Source organism: Dioscorea cayenensis, chromosome 20 (genome assembly GCF_009730915.1).
Source record: "Dioscorea cayenensis subsp. rotundata cultivar TDr96_F1 chromosome 20, TDr96_F1_v2_PseudoChromosome.rev07_lg8_w22 25.fasta, whole genome shotgun sequence".
Classification (NCBI taxonomy): domain Eukaryota; kingdom Viridiplantae; phylum Streptophyta; class Magnoliopsida; order Dioscoreales; family Dioscoreaceae; genus Dioscorea; species Dioscorea cayenensis.
In genome coordinates, this window is record NC_052490.1 from 25,555,459 (window position 1) to 25,569,809 (window position 14,351).

At 34.0% G+C, this 14,351-nt stretch overlaps 1 long non-coding RNA gene across 1 annotated transcript; it reads right to left on the reverse strand.

Moving 5' to 3' along the window:
• Nucleotides 1-4,296: 4,296 nt before the first annotated feature.
• Nucleotides 4,297-6,765, reverse strand: LOC120251877. Its single transcript, XR_005533514.1, has 3 exons — nt 6,568-6,765; nt 5,825-5,880; nt 4,297-4,496 (listed from the first exon to the last, which is right to left on the reverse strand). It is a non-coding gene; the product is annotated as an uncharacterized LOC120251877 (long non-coding RNA).
• Between the last annotated feature and the right edge of the window lie 7,586 nt (nt 6,766-14,351).

Genomic DNA, 14,351 nt, shown 5'->3' on the forward strand with positions numbered 1-14,351 from the left:
AAGGACCCAATTCGAAGGGAAATGTATGTCGACGTATCTAGGATTTTTCTAGTTGATTACGATTCATTGCATGTTTGCTTATTGATAATTGTGTTGATGCTGTGAGGAAGAGATTCCCACTCATTAGAACATCCATGCTTTGTTAGATCTATGCATTTGCTGGGAGATTAGGTATAGCTAGATTTTTGGGTTAGGTATAGCTAGATTTGCAGTTCTTGATCTTAAGGCGAACATAGGAGGCTGGGTTGAAAGAGATTCCATCTTATGTTCCTAGTGCTTCAAACCTAGTTGCCAAGAGATTTGGACCAGTGGGCCTCTGAATTTCCCCAGTCCATCACTAGATAACAATGTCATATTCTATTTCAGATCACAAGTAAGTTCTAAGGGACTTCCCATACAGGTATCCACTCCTTCCAATTGCACCTCAAGTTCCTCAATTGTATTTTAGTAGTTAATTTGTAGAAGTAGATTTACTTTACTAGATTAATCACCGTAGACGTTAGGCTATTGATTAAACCCTCTCCTCGTATCCTGAGGAATATGACCCTCGTGTTCATCCATGGGGTATTACTTGACAACTTGTATACTTGTGGAGTTACACGCATTAGACCTATCACATGGTTTGTGTGCGTCAACTGTCTAACAGCTAAGACAATTCAAGAACTTCCCCAAGAATTAGATATCTGCCTATGGATGTTAGGTTCTCATCACCAATGAGGTTATGGCCATAGTGGATCACTATAAGCTTCCTCACATGAGTAGCACATGTTCAAGACCGTCCTACTGGTGAAAAGGGAAAGAAAAATTTATTACACATGGAGCTTCCTCCCAAAAGCCTTATGCAATCCTCTCTCTCACTATGTGGAGGTAGGAGTACAAGAGGGCGTGGTGGCCATATCCTTGCTCCTTCTCTGCCTCGATCATCCAATCAGGTCATACATTAGTGAGATCCTTGGCATTCTTCTTGAGCCATTAATGGTCACACATGAGGATGCCTACTAGAAACATCAACAAGCCTTCTTCTACCTTGCAATGCAAGCCTTCTCTAGATAAGGACCCCATTAGAATTCTAGAAGAGTGTCTCCCTTATTATCCTTCTCCTAAAATGGCTTCCTCTTGCTTCAACAATATAGTCTAAAAGTAAGGAGGTTTGCATAGATGACGATACGACAAAGGAGTATACTCCACTATAGCTTCTTACATTTTTTGGTATAATAGACCAATCTTCCAAAGGAGATTTTTCCCTTCAACATACCAAAATAGCTCAAATTATCTTAGAGGCTCTTGTGCTCTAAATGATGATTCGGGTGATGGGCATATGGAATTAAAATACACCTTAAAAGAATGCTCCAAAGAGACACATTGGAAATGGATGATGAGATAACTTTAGACCAAGCCGAAGATTGCATTCGCAATGGAAATATAACCCACAAGAACTTTATCCAGTATGGTAGCTCCTACACATAAGAGCTACTAGAGTCACAATCTATGGAAATTTAAACTACATCCATCCATTGGGATTCACTCACCAATGTACTCTACTCATTTATCCTACCTTTATCATTCATTTTTATTATCATGACGTCTAGTAATACTATTTGTTGGAATTACAAACTTGGATTGATGAGTGCATGTTATATAGACATTGTACATACCTTATTTGCATGATTAACTTATCTTTCAGCATGTAATTATTTGTAACTCGATGCCATTTTGGGTATTTATGCTTAATTGTATGAGCAAGTAGGTCTTAAGACAAGAGAACAAGATTTGGAATGAATTCGGCACAAAATGAGCTAAACTGCATTGCAGAACAAGAGGCACGATCAGAAAGCACCCTCATACTTCTGCCCGTGCAAATCTTAGGGCAGTGAAAATTTTCAGGAGAAGAGAAGCACATTTTCAAAGCCCAGAGCATGGTCATGCATTGGAAGCATGGTCGAGAACACGGCCGTGCTTCTGCCCATGCAAACTACAAGAGTTTTCACAACAAGGGAAGCACAAGATCAATCACCTGAGATAGTCGGGAAGCACACCTATGCTTCTACCTGTGCAGATTACAAGAGCTTTCACAAGAAAGGAAGCACGAGATCAGGCTCTGAGCATAGTTGTGCATTGGAATTATGGTCGGGAAGCACACCCGTGCAGATTACAGGTTTACTACTCATCATGCCAAAAACACATCCCAAGACATCTCGTAAAGAGCATGGTTAAGAACATGGCTGAAAGCATGGTCGTGCTTCCATCGGGGATAGTCTTTTTAAGTTTAAAGTTAGGGTTATGATGGGGATTCGATTTCTATTCTTCTGGACACTGGTTGGGGCTGCTCCAGTCAGCAATTTGATTAGATTTGGGCTGAGAGAACACCGAAGGAGTGGATCGAAGTCGGCGGCAACTTCATTGGGCATTCTTCGATAAGGTTTGGGAAGAAAAAAGGGAGTTCATGGATTCTCTTTTTGTTTTATGTCCTTTATCTTTGTTTGTTTTGTAAGACCATGAGGGGTTAACCGTCATTCGATGCCCCGGGCTATGAACCTCAACTTACAATGCTTTGATTTCCTAATGTTTTGACTATGGAGTTTTCTTGAGATTCCTTCTATGGTTTATCTTGTGATGCAAAACTCGATGTGCATGATTGCCATAGTTGTAGTTACAAAACTCAATGTGCATATTGTCATGGTTGCGTTATCAAGACTCGATGTGTATTTCTTCCATAGTTGTAATTGCAAAACTCGATGTGTCTGTTTACCATAGTTGTATCTCGGCTTGCTAGATGATGAATGAGAAGCCCATCTAGTTAGGACACACATAGGGGAAAGGGGTTGAGTGCGTGCCAAGAGATATGGCATATGGTGTCAAACCCTCCGCTTTAGGGTTTTACCCTCAATCCAAGGAGATGTACTGGATAGTCATTATAGGAGTCATTGCATTTGTTGAGGGAAGTAGTTTAAGGTGCTGCTCTTTCCATTGATCTTTCACCTAGTTCTAAACTCTGTCCAATCCTTTCTCTCCTCATCTTACTTTAGTCTCTTTGATAGAATTCTCACAACCCTTTGATTAGGTTAGATAGTAGGAAATTAACAAGTATCAAGAGCTTTCTAGTCCCTGTAGATTCGACTACCGAACCCACTTGGGTACATTATACTACTTCATACAACTCGTGCACATGCGAATACGCAAGGGGTGTATCATGAATACGATTAATCGAGTTAAATAGCTCATCAAAATTCATAATTCCTCTTGATTGGTTTTATTGAAATCATGGCGGATGATAAGAAAGTACTCTGGTTCTGCTCAAAATTCATGAAAGCTTGGAATTGGGTTGTTATAACCTTAATGGGGCTTTTGAGCAGCATTATAGTGCTATAGTGTATATCAATCAGCTTAGTGACACCCATAGCTATCTCCTAATGTTTCCTCCATCTAGCAACTTCTTCCCAGATCTCTAACACTTGGATCCTATCCATTGTATATACTACACAATCGATTGCTTCATAGAGAATCTTATGGAAAGAATTAACTCATATTTATTTATTAAATGTTTTTTGGGTTATTATGGATGATTTCAATACTATCTGTTCTTCTGATGATCATGAAGGTAGTTCTTTTGCTTACTATTCTCTCAAAGAATTTTCGTTTAACAGTTTCATCGCTAAAAAGTCTCTCCTAGAGGTTAATTTTGTTGGTGCTGACTTTAATTACTTGGTGCAATGGCCGCTCTAGTAATGCTCAGATATGGGTTAGGTTAGATCAATACCTGCTTAATTATAATTAGTCTGTTCTATTTAATTTTTACATTTTTATGCATCTTTCTTGCATATCTTATGATCATACTCTTTTGTTTTTGACCACCAAGCCTCAGGCTCATACTACTAATAAAAAAAAAATTTCATTTCGAGAATTATTAGCTTGAGCATTCTAATTGCCACAATATTATCAAGAATACTTGGAATTTTAATCCTCACTACCTCCCCCTTCATTCCTTTACACATCTTTTGAATGGAAAAAACCTAATTAATTAAAATTCTAGGGGTATACCTTCTTTGGAAAGAGATATCAAGTACTTGGATCTTAAAATTAAGAACCATGAGAATATGAATCCTGATGATATCCCGCTTGATTCTGATCATACTTTGATTTTAGCTTTCAGCTTATATGTGTTTTTAGAAATTATAATTACCTTTTAAGCCAAATGTCACGCCCCGAACCCGGCTCACCAGACCCGGTGCGCAGACAAACGGCCGCTGACCCACAAGGCGTGAGCCCCATAGGCCTGCAAGGCCTCAAAATCTGATCTAGGACAAGTAAAACTATAATAACCCAACTGAGTTACAGGATTACAAACTCTACAAAGTACACAAAATCGGGATACAGAAGTCCAAAATACAAAATACAGGGACATAGTGATAGACAATGACAAGGACTACAATTTTACACAGGACAAGCAACATCTACAGGCAGTCTTTCAAGATCCACCACGGTCTACCACTCTTGATCTGAAAAGGATTTAAAACAAATCCATGAGCTCACTAGCCCAGTTAGTAATCCGAAAATTGTTTTTAAAAACAACAGAGCTTTTACTGAATCTCGATTTCGAGATATTAAGAATAATTCAAAGTTTAAACATAGTTTAAACAAATACAAAATAAATGGTTCAACAGAGGTATAGTTCTCAAGTAGTAACGCTATTCAAGATAACTAAAATCAAAAGAATTCCAGATTTCTGAACTGCGAATAATTATTCGCAAGAAATGAGCATAGGTCATCAAAACATAATTTAAACAAAACAAAATACAAAGTGAAATATTCTAATAAAGAATATTTACAAATATGATTTACCGGAATTCAAAACCCAGAAATACGATATCAAAAATACTGAGAAAATTTCAAAGGCGGGGACTGAATATTTGTGTTTTTTGCGAAATTCAAAAATCAAAAGGGCAAACCCATAACAAATTCAAGAGTATGTCTCCAAATTCAACGTGAAGTGCCAAAAGGTCATTTGTTTATCCCTCAGTGATGGATCCGAGCCAAAAATAATGAGATATCATTTATTTACCCTCGGTGACCCGAGATCGAATACCGGTGGCCGTTGATTATTTCACCGAACGGACAGCTGTGCGAAACTGCAGCTCTCATTTTTCCCAAAATTACTTGTCGACAAGGTCAGGGTTTAACCCCCACTGACAGGGTTGCATATCGTTCATTTGGAGACCAAAATATTCAGATACAAAATATTTGCAGAGTACAAGTTCGAAATTTCTAAAAATTTCTCAAGTTCATATATATATTCGAAATACTAATAAATATCAAAAATCTCACTTTAGGGAAAATAAATCAATAACCATAAATGAAATATAAAAAATTTAAGCACATGAAGTATTTAAAATTATTCAAAACACCAGCTCCTTCAAAACTAAATTAAATGATTAAATAACTAAATAAATAATGGAATTAACTAAGTCAATCCAAATGATAGCAGAATCATTAACCCATGCCTACAAACAAACGAATTTTATAAATGTCGAAATAATCGTTTGAATGTAACCACACACTTAGTATAAATAATAAATTAATAACCAAGTTAAAAAGAATAGCAATTATTTAATTAGCATTACACCAATTTAGATTTACCAAGTCAACAACTAAATAGAAATAATTAATTAAAGAAAATACCTCAAAATACATATTCCAGATAAATAATTTCAATATTAACAAAATAATAGATATTCAAAATAAAATAACAAAATACTAGATAATTATTTTACAGAATAAAATAATTTCTCAAATACTGAAAATACGGAGTTATCGGTAGATTACTTACCTGATATTAGCTTAAGCCCAAAAAAATGAGATCCAAGACCACTCCCTAAAACGATCCTAAAATCCAATGATTTACCATAGTTAAAACAAAATTACTCTAATCGCAAGTTTAAACACTCATCAAGTAGTACCCTAAGCATTTTCTAGAGAGCAACCAAAAATAAAAATAAAATAAAATAAAATAAATGACAATAATTGTCTTGCATGCACTCATGCTGGAATTTAAAACACACCCTAAAAGCTTAAATAATTAACATGATTAAATTTAAAGTGATCCAATGCTTAACCTCCACTCATTTGACATTTGCCTTGAACTAATATTTTAACTTGATGAGAACAACTCCACCATCCAATTCTAAACACATTCCACTACAAAACTTCCCTCATTCTCTTACAATGCCTTGACTAATAAAAACAAAAATATGCAAACCATTAACACCAAAAACATTTCTGCAGATTCACAACCAAGCTCTAGTCTTTAGACACATTAACACAATAATGCTATCAACTTTACAAAACCACTCCACCAACAACAAAAGTTGTAGAACCAAACTAAGAGAAAAAAACATTAACAGGTTGCAGGTTTCATGCAAATATATGCCTATATATATTCCTTCAAAAGGGGTAAAAATCTTGAAGCAAACATAAGCAAATACACAAACAAGTTTTCATCTTGGCATACAAACATGCTATGAATGGGAGGTTAAGCTTTTGATCGAGGTGGACAATCATCAATAACTATACCTCTAGGTTTGGTGACAAGTTGGCAATGACGATCTCCTCTCCGGCTTGATCACCGGTCGCTACAGTGCTCCGTAATGCTCCTCACCTTTGAAGCTCTAAGTGGAGAAGTAATGGAAACCAAGGAGATGAAGAAAGCAAGGGAGGGAGGAAGGAGGCAAGGAGGTTGAAACTTGGTTTGATAGCAAAACATGGATGTGATGGAACCCAAAAAAATCCTCCGGGAATTCCTCATTCTAACAAAATTTTAACAGCAAGATGACAAGGAGAAGAAGGATTAAGGGAAAAAGAAAACAAATGATTAGCATCCTAAGCAAGGTTTAATGCATGGGCGGGGTCCACATCATTATCACTAGATTTGAGAGCAACTTGACAAAAGGATAGGGAATAAGTGGGGGAAACAATGCTTTTTGTTTTTTTTTAAACTAATCAAGCTTTGTGCGGGGTCCACACCAAACTTGTCTCAAATAGTTGCAGAGGTCTAGCCTCTTGTGACTTTATTAACACTTCCTTTTTCCCATAATTGTGCCTATACTAATAGACATAAGAATAGCCATTTTTCACATTATAAACGTTAGTGGTAGCCTCCATTTAGACAAACAAGTTACTCAAAACACATCTATCATCCATTTTTTTCTTTTTTAGGGTTGAGAGCAAACTTTTTCTTTCCCATTGAGTTGCATGCACTTCCTTCTGATCTTCCATCTATTTATGTTTTTGATAGTGAGTTCCCTAATAGAAAGATCTCCAAATTATAGCTATATAGAATTGTGATGTCCCTTAAGCATCTAAGACCGAATCGCTTTAATGTGGAGTTCTTTAAATTCTTTTGGCATGAAATGGAAGATAAGCTTTTTAATGATGTCAACTACTTTTCAATACTTCTCGGTTACCTAAATCTTGGTGTTTAACCAATGTAGCATTGATCCCCAAAAAAATAATCCCAAGATTGTTTTTAATTATCGGTCAATATCTCTTTGCAATACATGTTATAAAATTATAGCTAATATCCTAACCAATAAGTTGAAACATATCTTCTCCAATATAATTGGCAAAGAGCAAGCTTAATTCATTCAAAGTCGCAGTTTTGTCGATAACATCATTGCTATCAAGGAAGTAGTGCATTCTTTGAATTGAGATTTGAACAGCCTCCTAGGATGGTTACCAAAGTAGACGCCGAAAAATCATATGATATGATTTTTGGGAATGCTAAATATTCTTGCAACCATTGCTAAAATGAATTTTCCTACTTTTTGGATTTCTTATATCAGAGCTTGTATCTCCTTTTCCATTTTCTTCTTCCTTATTAATGATCACCCCATAAATTTCATTATAGCTAATACGGCGTTAGGGAAGGTGACTCTCTTTCTTCTTACCTTTTTATCCAGGTCTCTCAAAACGTAAATACCAATCTTAATTATGCCTTTCTATTAGATTTAATCCTAAGTTTTGACACCGATATTTCTAATAACTTCAATTATCTAATGTTTGCAAATGATTTAATCTAAAGCTTCTAAGTTTGTGACTTGTAATATCAGTGTGTGTCTTTCTATATATTTTAAATTGACTGGACAAAGGCCTAATAACTCCAACTACCATTTATTTTCCAAACAGGTTTAACAAGAAACTTTCTAGAAGTATTTGTGCCATTTTGAAATTTAAAATCAATACTTTTCCTTTAGCTACTTGACATTCCTATTTTTCCTAAAAATTATCACTTAATTTTTTCAAACCTTAGTCAATAGAATCGATAACCTGACCGCCTTATGAAAAAATCAACATATTTCTATAATAGGTAAGGTTATTCTTATCAAAAGTGTTCTCATGTCTATCCCAATTATTACTTAGTTGTGTACCTTATTCCTGACAGAATTCTAGACTATATCTCCACTCTAACTAAGAAGTTTCTATCCAAAATGGTAATCAAAGTGGCATTCCTCTAATATCTTTTGAAAAGTGCTACACATGATAAATCTGAGAGAAGGTTAGCTATTCATAATCTTAGATATTTGAAAATTTCTTCTTTCTCTAAAAGTTTTTTGAAATATCTCAACAATGACAACTCCATCTGGGTTGACATCCTTAACCTTCAATATGGTAGACTTCACCTGTAAAATTTGCGTATCACTCCTAAGTATTTCTTGATTCTTTAGAGATTTGTGCAAAAGAACCAGCCATTATCAAACCCCATCACTGGATGAACACTATCAAACCCCAGGACACCTCTCTTTTAAATGGCCCTTGGCATTTTGGCATTCCTTTGAATTACAAACCAACTTTTATTAATATGGATTTTCTCGACAATGGACTTCAATTTCTAATTTTATTGATAATTCAATTTGGAATTGGAGTTATATTGAAACTTTCTTGAATGATCGTGTGAATTCCCTTATTAATAATTTTAAGCAAATCAATACAAATAGCAATAACCACTGGGTTTGGCTTCCAAACTCTAAAGGTGTAAGTATTATCTCAACTTACTCTTTCTTTAATAATGCCTCTTTGGGTCACTACACATGGATTGAATGGGGAAATCTTTGGCTTCTTAATGTTGCCCCCAAAGTAATAACGTTCTTATGGTTACTCTTTCATGATAAAATCAAAACCTTGGGTTTCCTCCATTCTTTAAACTTAGTTTCAGAACACTCTTGTATTATCTATAAACTCCATAGAGAAGATACTAATCATCTTTTCAGCTTTTGCTAAAAAGCTCACTTACTATGGCCCAAGATAGTAAAGATCAATCAATTCCACCCGAACTTCAAAACGCTTATTGGCAGGCCAACCCGGAGAGGGGTCTACTTCCCCTTGATGTCATCTTCTTTCAGTTTCAGTCGTGTAAGAGTTCACTCTTTGCGCCGAAGGGCTCGGCACACACAATCCTATCTTATCTGATATTGCTAGGGGGTATTAGATTGAAAACTTGCACACAACCAAATCAATATGGAAAGCATTTGTAAATATTGTTGTAATTTGGAACATTTGGAAAGCTAGATGCAGTATTTTTTTTTTAAATTCTTCTCATCCTGACTTCAATAAAATTGCATCTATAACAGTTGACCATGTGAATGAATTCTCTGCAAATGCTCATTTTCAATAGAAGTATCTTCCATCTCTTCCTTATTTTTATCTTTTATTGTTGCAAGTTGGATAGTTGATAAGCTGGTTAGTTGAGTAGGTTTTGCTATTATCAATGCTCATAAAAGGATTATTGTTGTAGGGTGTGGATAGATTGAAGCTATTTCAAACCTGTATGCTGAATTTCATGCATTAGAGGTGGAGATTGAAGTAGTAAAAGATCGGGGTTTAGGCATTAACACAGCCTTCACTAATTGCCTGGGGATTAAACTGGCCATCAATCAAAACAATCCAGAGAATTTTTAGAGGAAAAATAACAGAATGGGGGAAAATAGGGGAATTGAAGACCAAAGAAAGAGACTGAGATTGCATCACCTGGACGAGAAAAATTAAAAATCAAAGACAAACTTCAAAAGTGGGATGAAATCCTCGGCAATTTGGAAAGCTCCTCGAACTCTCTATGCCCTAGAGATGAGGACGAGATGTCAAGATGCGAGGGAGAAGAGAAGACGGTGGCCGGAGAAGAGAGGTGGAGCAATGAGGACCGATGAAGAACTCGACGATGCGGTGGAGGGGGAGAGGTGAAATGGGGGTGAGGAAGTTGGGCCGCAAAGAGCTTTTAGTGAAATGGCGGCGGCGTTGAAGACACGGCGAGAAGACGATGAGGAGATGAACTATTAGTTTGAGAAGACGATGAGAAGAAGGAGACGATTAATTAGGTTTTCCGATGAGAAGGTTGGTGGTGGTGAGTGGGTGGAGATGGAGAAGAAGGGTTTTCATTGTTAGGGTTTTTTTATTTTTTGTTTTTTGATGTGTTATATATATATATATATATATATTAGCAATTGAATTCTGACCGGACCTCTCACAAGAAAAGTGAGAATTTTACCAACCCATTTATATATTTTTTTTTCATTGTTGAATTTTTTTCCTTTGAACTTGTGGCTTTTACATAGCGTCTCAAAGTTATAATTAAATATTTTTTTACTTGTTATTTCATGAAAGCAAGGGTTTAAAGTTGCAAGACAAAGCATAATTGAAAACTATGCAATTGCAAGCCGGTTCCCAAAGTTATAATTTTATCGTAAAGTGGTCTGATTATAAAAAAATATGAAAAAAAAATATTTGGGAAATGTTTTTTTTTTTTGGAAATTTGGTTTTTTCTGGGACTAGAAATTTGGTTTTATTTTTGTTGGGAAATATTTATTTTAAAAAAATAATTTTGGGAAATGTTTATTTTAAAAAATAAAATAATTTTGGTTTTTTCTGGAAGTAGAAATTCGGTGTTTTTTTTTGGAAATGTACAGAGAGATAAAAGAAGAATTTATGTGTTATGTAGTGTGTTAAGCGATTTTTTACAAAAAAAAATTATATAATATTAAAAACTGGAAATGAACAAAAAATCCCTCCAAAGTTCAGGTATTCACAAAAAAACCCCATGACTTTGAGTATTCCCAAAAGATCCTTCTTTTTTCTGACAGGTTATTTTCCAGACCTTTCTGACATAAAGGTGATTGACGTTGACATAAAGGTAACAGATATTAACTGGGTTGACTCTCAGTTTTTAAGCGAAAATACCAAATTTTAAGCGGAAACCCATAATTTTAAGCGGAAAAATCAAATTTTAAACGCAAATGTGTTATATGTTAAGTGAAAACTTATGTAGTTAAGTGAAAACACCAAATTTTAAGCGGAAACTAATAATTTTAAGCGGGAAGTACATGTTGTAAAATAGAATAAACTAACAGAGTGAGCTGCATTAATTGAAAAGTACACTGTCAGGATTGAAAAATAAGCTGTCAAAAAAAGGAGGGACTGTCTGGCAAATTCAAATGTCAGAGGGTCTGTCTGGGATGTTTTTAAACTTTCAGGAACTAAAAAATAATTTTCCCTATTAAAAATTTTAAAACTTTTAAAATTTTTTTGTCAACTTAGGTAGCATAAATTTTGGTATGCACATGACACGTACAATGGCAAGGGGATAAAAATGGGCTGCTAGGATTTTATAATGAGGGACCATTAATTAGGTTTTTATAAAACCTAATTAATGGTTATTTTATTAAAGTGAGTGTCATAGTTATCACAATTGTGAGTGCTCTTTAATGGATTTTTATAAAACCCAATTAATGGGTTTTTTATTAAAGTGAGTGTCATAGTTATCAAGATTTGACTTTTTAATTAATTAATTAATTAATTACATTTAACACATGCTGATTAAAGACTAAAAAAATTAATCATATATAGTATTAATCTCGCAAAAGATTTGGATGTATTGAAAGTAAACTAAAATGTTAAGAAAATAAAAGAATACATTATTTTTATGATTTTATCACATGGACAAATAGAATATTAGGTTTAAATTCCATGATTAATTTACAAGGAGCATGATTAATATACAAGTAGCATAGTAATCATTTGCTCATCATTACTATTTATTGAGTCTATTTTCACAAATCATTGAAATCATATTTAACAACTATTAAAAGCAAATTGAGCATTGAAGTATTGAACTCAAAATTTATTTATTTTTTTATTCATAATGAGTTTAAAAATAATTGTCAAAATTAATTTAGTATTTCCATATCTCATAAAACTTAATATTATTGTGGAAGTTACATTTATTTATTTTTTTTTTAAATTTGCGAGTAGATTTTTAAGCATGAAGCACTCCAACAAAATGCACATTAGTTAAAAAAAAAAAGCTAATAATTTTCATGGCATAAAAGTTTATGTTAATTTTATTTGCGACGATGGTATTTGGTTGTTGTAAAAGGACATAGTTTTAACAACTAGTATCTATGTTGGTCACAAAAACTTATAGTTTTTTGCGACGCCAGCATTTGGTTGTTGCAAAAACCCATAGTTTTAGCAATGACTTTATATGATGGTCGCAAAAGCTTATAGTGTTCACAAGAATTTATAGTTTTTGCGACGACCACATTTGGTTGTCGCAAACGCTTATAGTTTTTGCAACGACAACATTTGGTTGTCGCAAACGCTTATAGTTTTTGCGACAGTTATTTGTGCTGGTCTCAAATAGTAATAGTTTTTGCAATGGGTGTATGTGTTGGTCGCAAAAGTTTATAGTTGTTATGATGGATATTTAAGTTGGTTGCAAAAAATTAATTATTTGCGACGAAGATTTTTTAGCGTCGCAAAAACCTTGTTTTGTGACGCAATTGTAAGCCGTCGCAAAAACATTTGTCGCAAAAACATGTTTTTCTTGTAGTGAGATTGTGCACTTAAAACAGACCCTTTAGTTGCAAAATTTCAATGTGGAAGTCATTCCAAGAACTTGGAACATTTTATCTGACAGGTTGGCAGTTGCCGACATTCTTTTGCTCTTTCTCTATTTTATTAAGGTCTAGGCCTTCTATATTAGTTAATGAGAGCTATCAATACCCCCATCTTTTGAATCTAATTTTCTTTTATCTATTTTAAACTATTATGCAATTCTCTATTTTTTTAACTTTTTTTTTTACTTTTATTTTATTTTATTTTTAATAAATACCTACAGTTTAGCTCTTTTCTTAAAATAAAAAAAAACAAAAAAAAACAATTTCCCCAAGATTTTTTTATTAATTTTAAATCATTACAGATAGAAATAAACAAATGCATGAATTAAAAAGAGACATTGAATGGAAAAAGAAGCTCATGTTGATGCTTATAGAAATCAAAATGATATTGATGACAACAATTGCTAAATAGTCGTAAATATAAATTTGTTAACATATATATATATATATATATATAATTTAAATAATTACTTATTCCCTCCGTTCCTTTTTTATCTCCTTTTATAGAAATTTTTGTTGTTTTATTTTATATATTTATTTAGGAAATTTATGTTGCATTCAATAATTTTTTTTAAATTTATCCTTTATTTTTAATGTAAACTATGTTTAATTACTCTTGCACTTTTCAATAAATACTTCCGCTTTGAGATTGAGAGAACTGATAAAAAATTAATAGAATTTTGATGAATTTTTAAGTAAAAATAAATTTGAAAAGTCGATATGGATTTAAAAGTATCAACTAATTTTATTAATTTTTGTAATTTTTGTGAATCAATTAAAAGGGATGCATAAATAGTAACATAGCTATAACAAAATTCAATAAATGTCATTTATGATGATTTTATTTTTCTTTGGTTACACGGGGGGAAAGGCGTTTGGTTCACGGTAATGTGAAAACATTATCGAGAATTTGGTGGTAATGTGTTCAGATTACCATGTTTGTTTACTGTAACAGTGGTAATGTTGATAGTAATGTGAGATTACCAATAGTGAAATATTACCAAATAAGGTGGGTAATGTGATTACCACCAAAATAGGTGTCCATCCAGATTACCAGGTTGGTTTTAATTGTCATGTTTTTTTTACCAATTATGCCCCCACTAATTTAATATAATTCCTTATCAAAACCCTAGGTTTTATTCTCCCTTTCATTAGCCGACACCATACACATCGCCACGTCACAGTGTCGTCGCCCCGCCATCCTGCCATACACCTCCGTGCCACCGCATTGGCATGTCACCTCTCCATCGTGCCACTCCGCCGTGCACCTCACCTTCGTGTTACTGCACCACCATGCTGCTATGTCGTTGCATGCCTCAAGGTCTTTTCATCTTTGAATTATATAAGAAGTAAATTTCATTATCCTCACCTCCGTTTTCTGGTTCCTTCTTTTTCCTATCTTGTCTTGTTTGT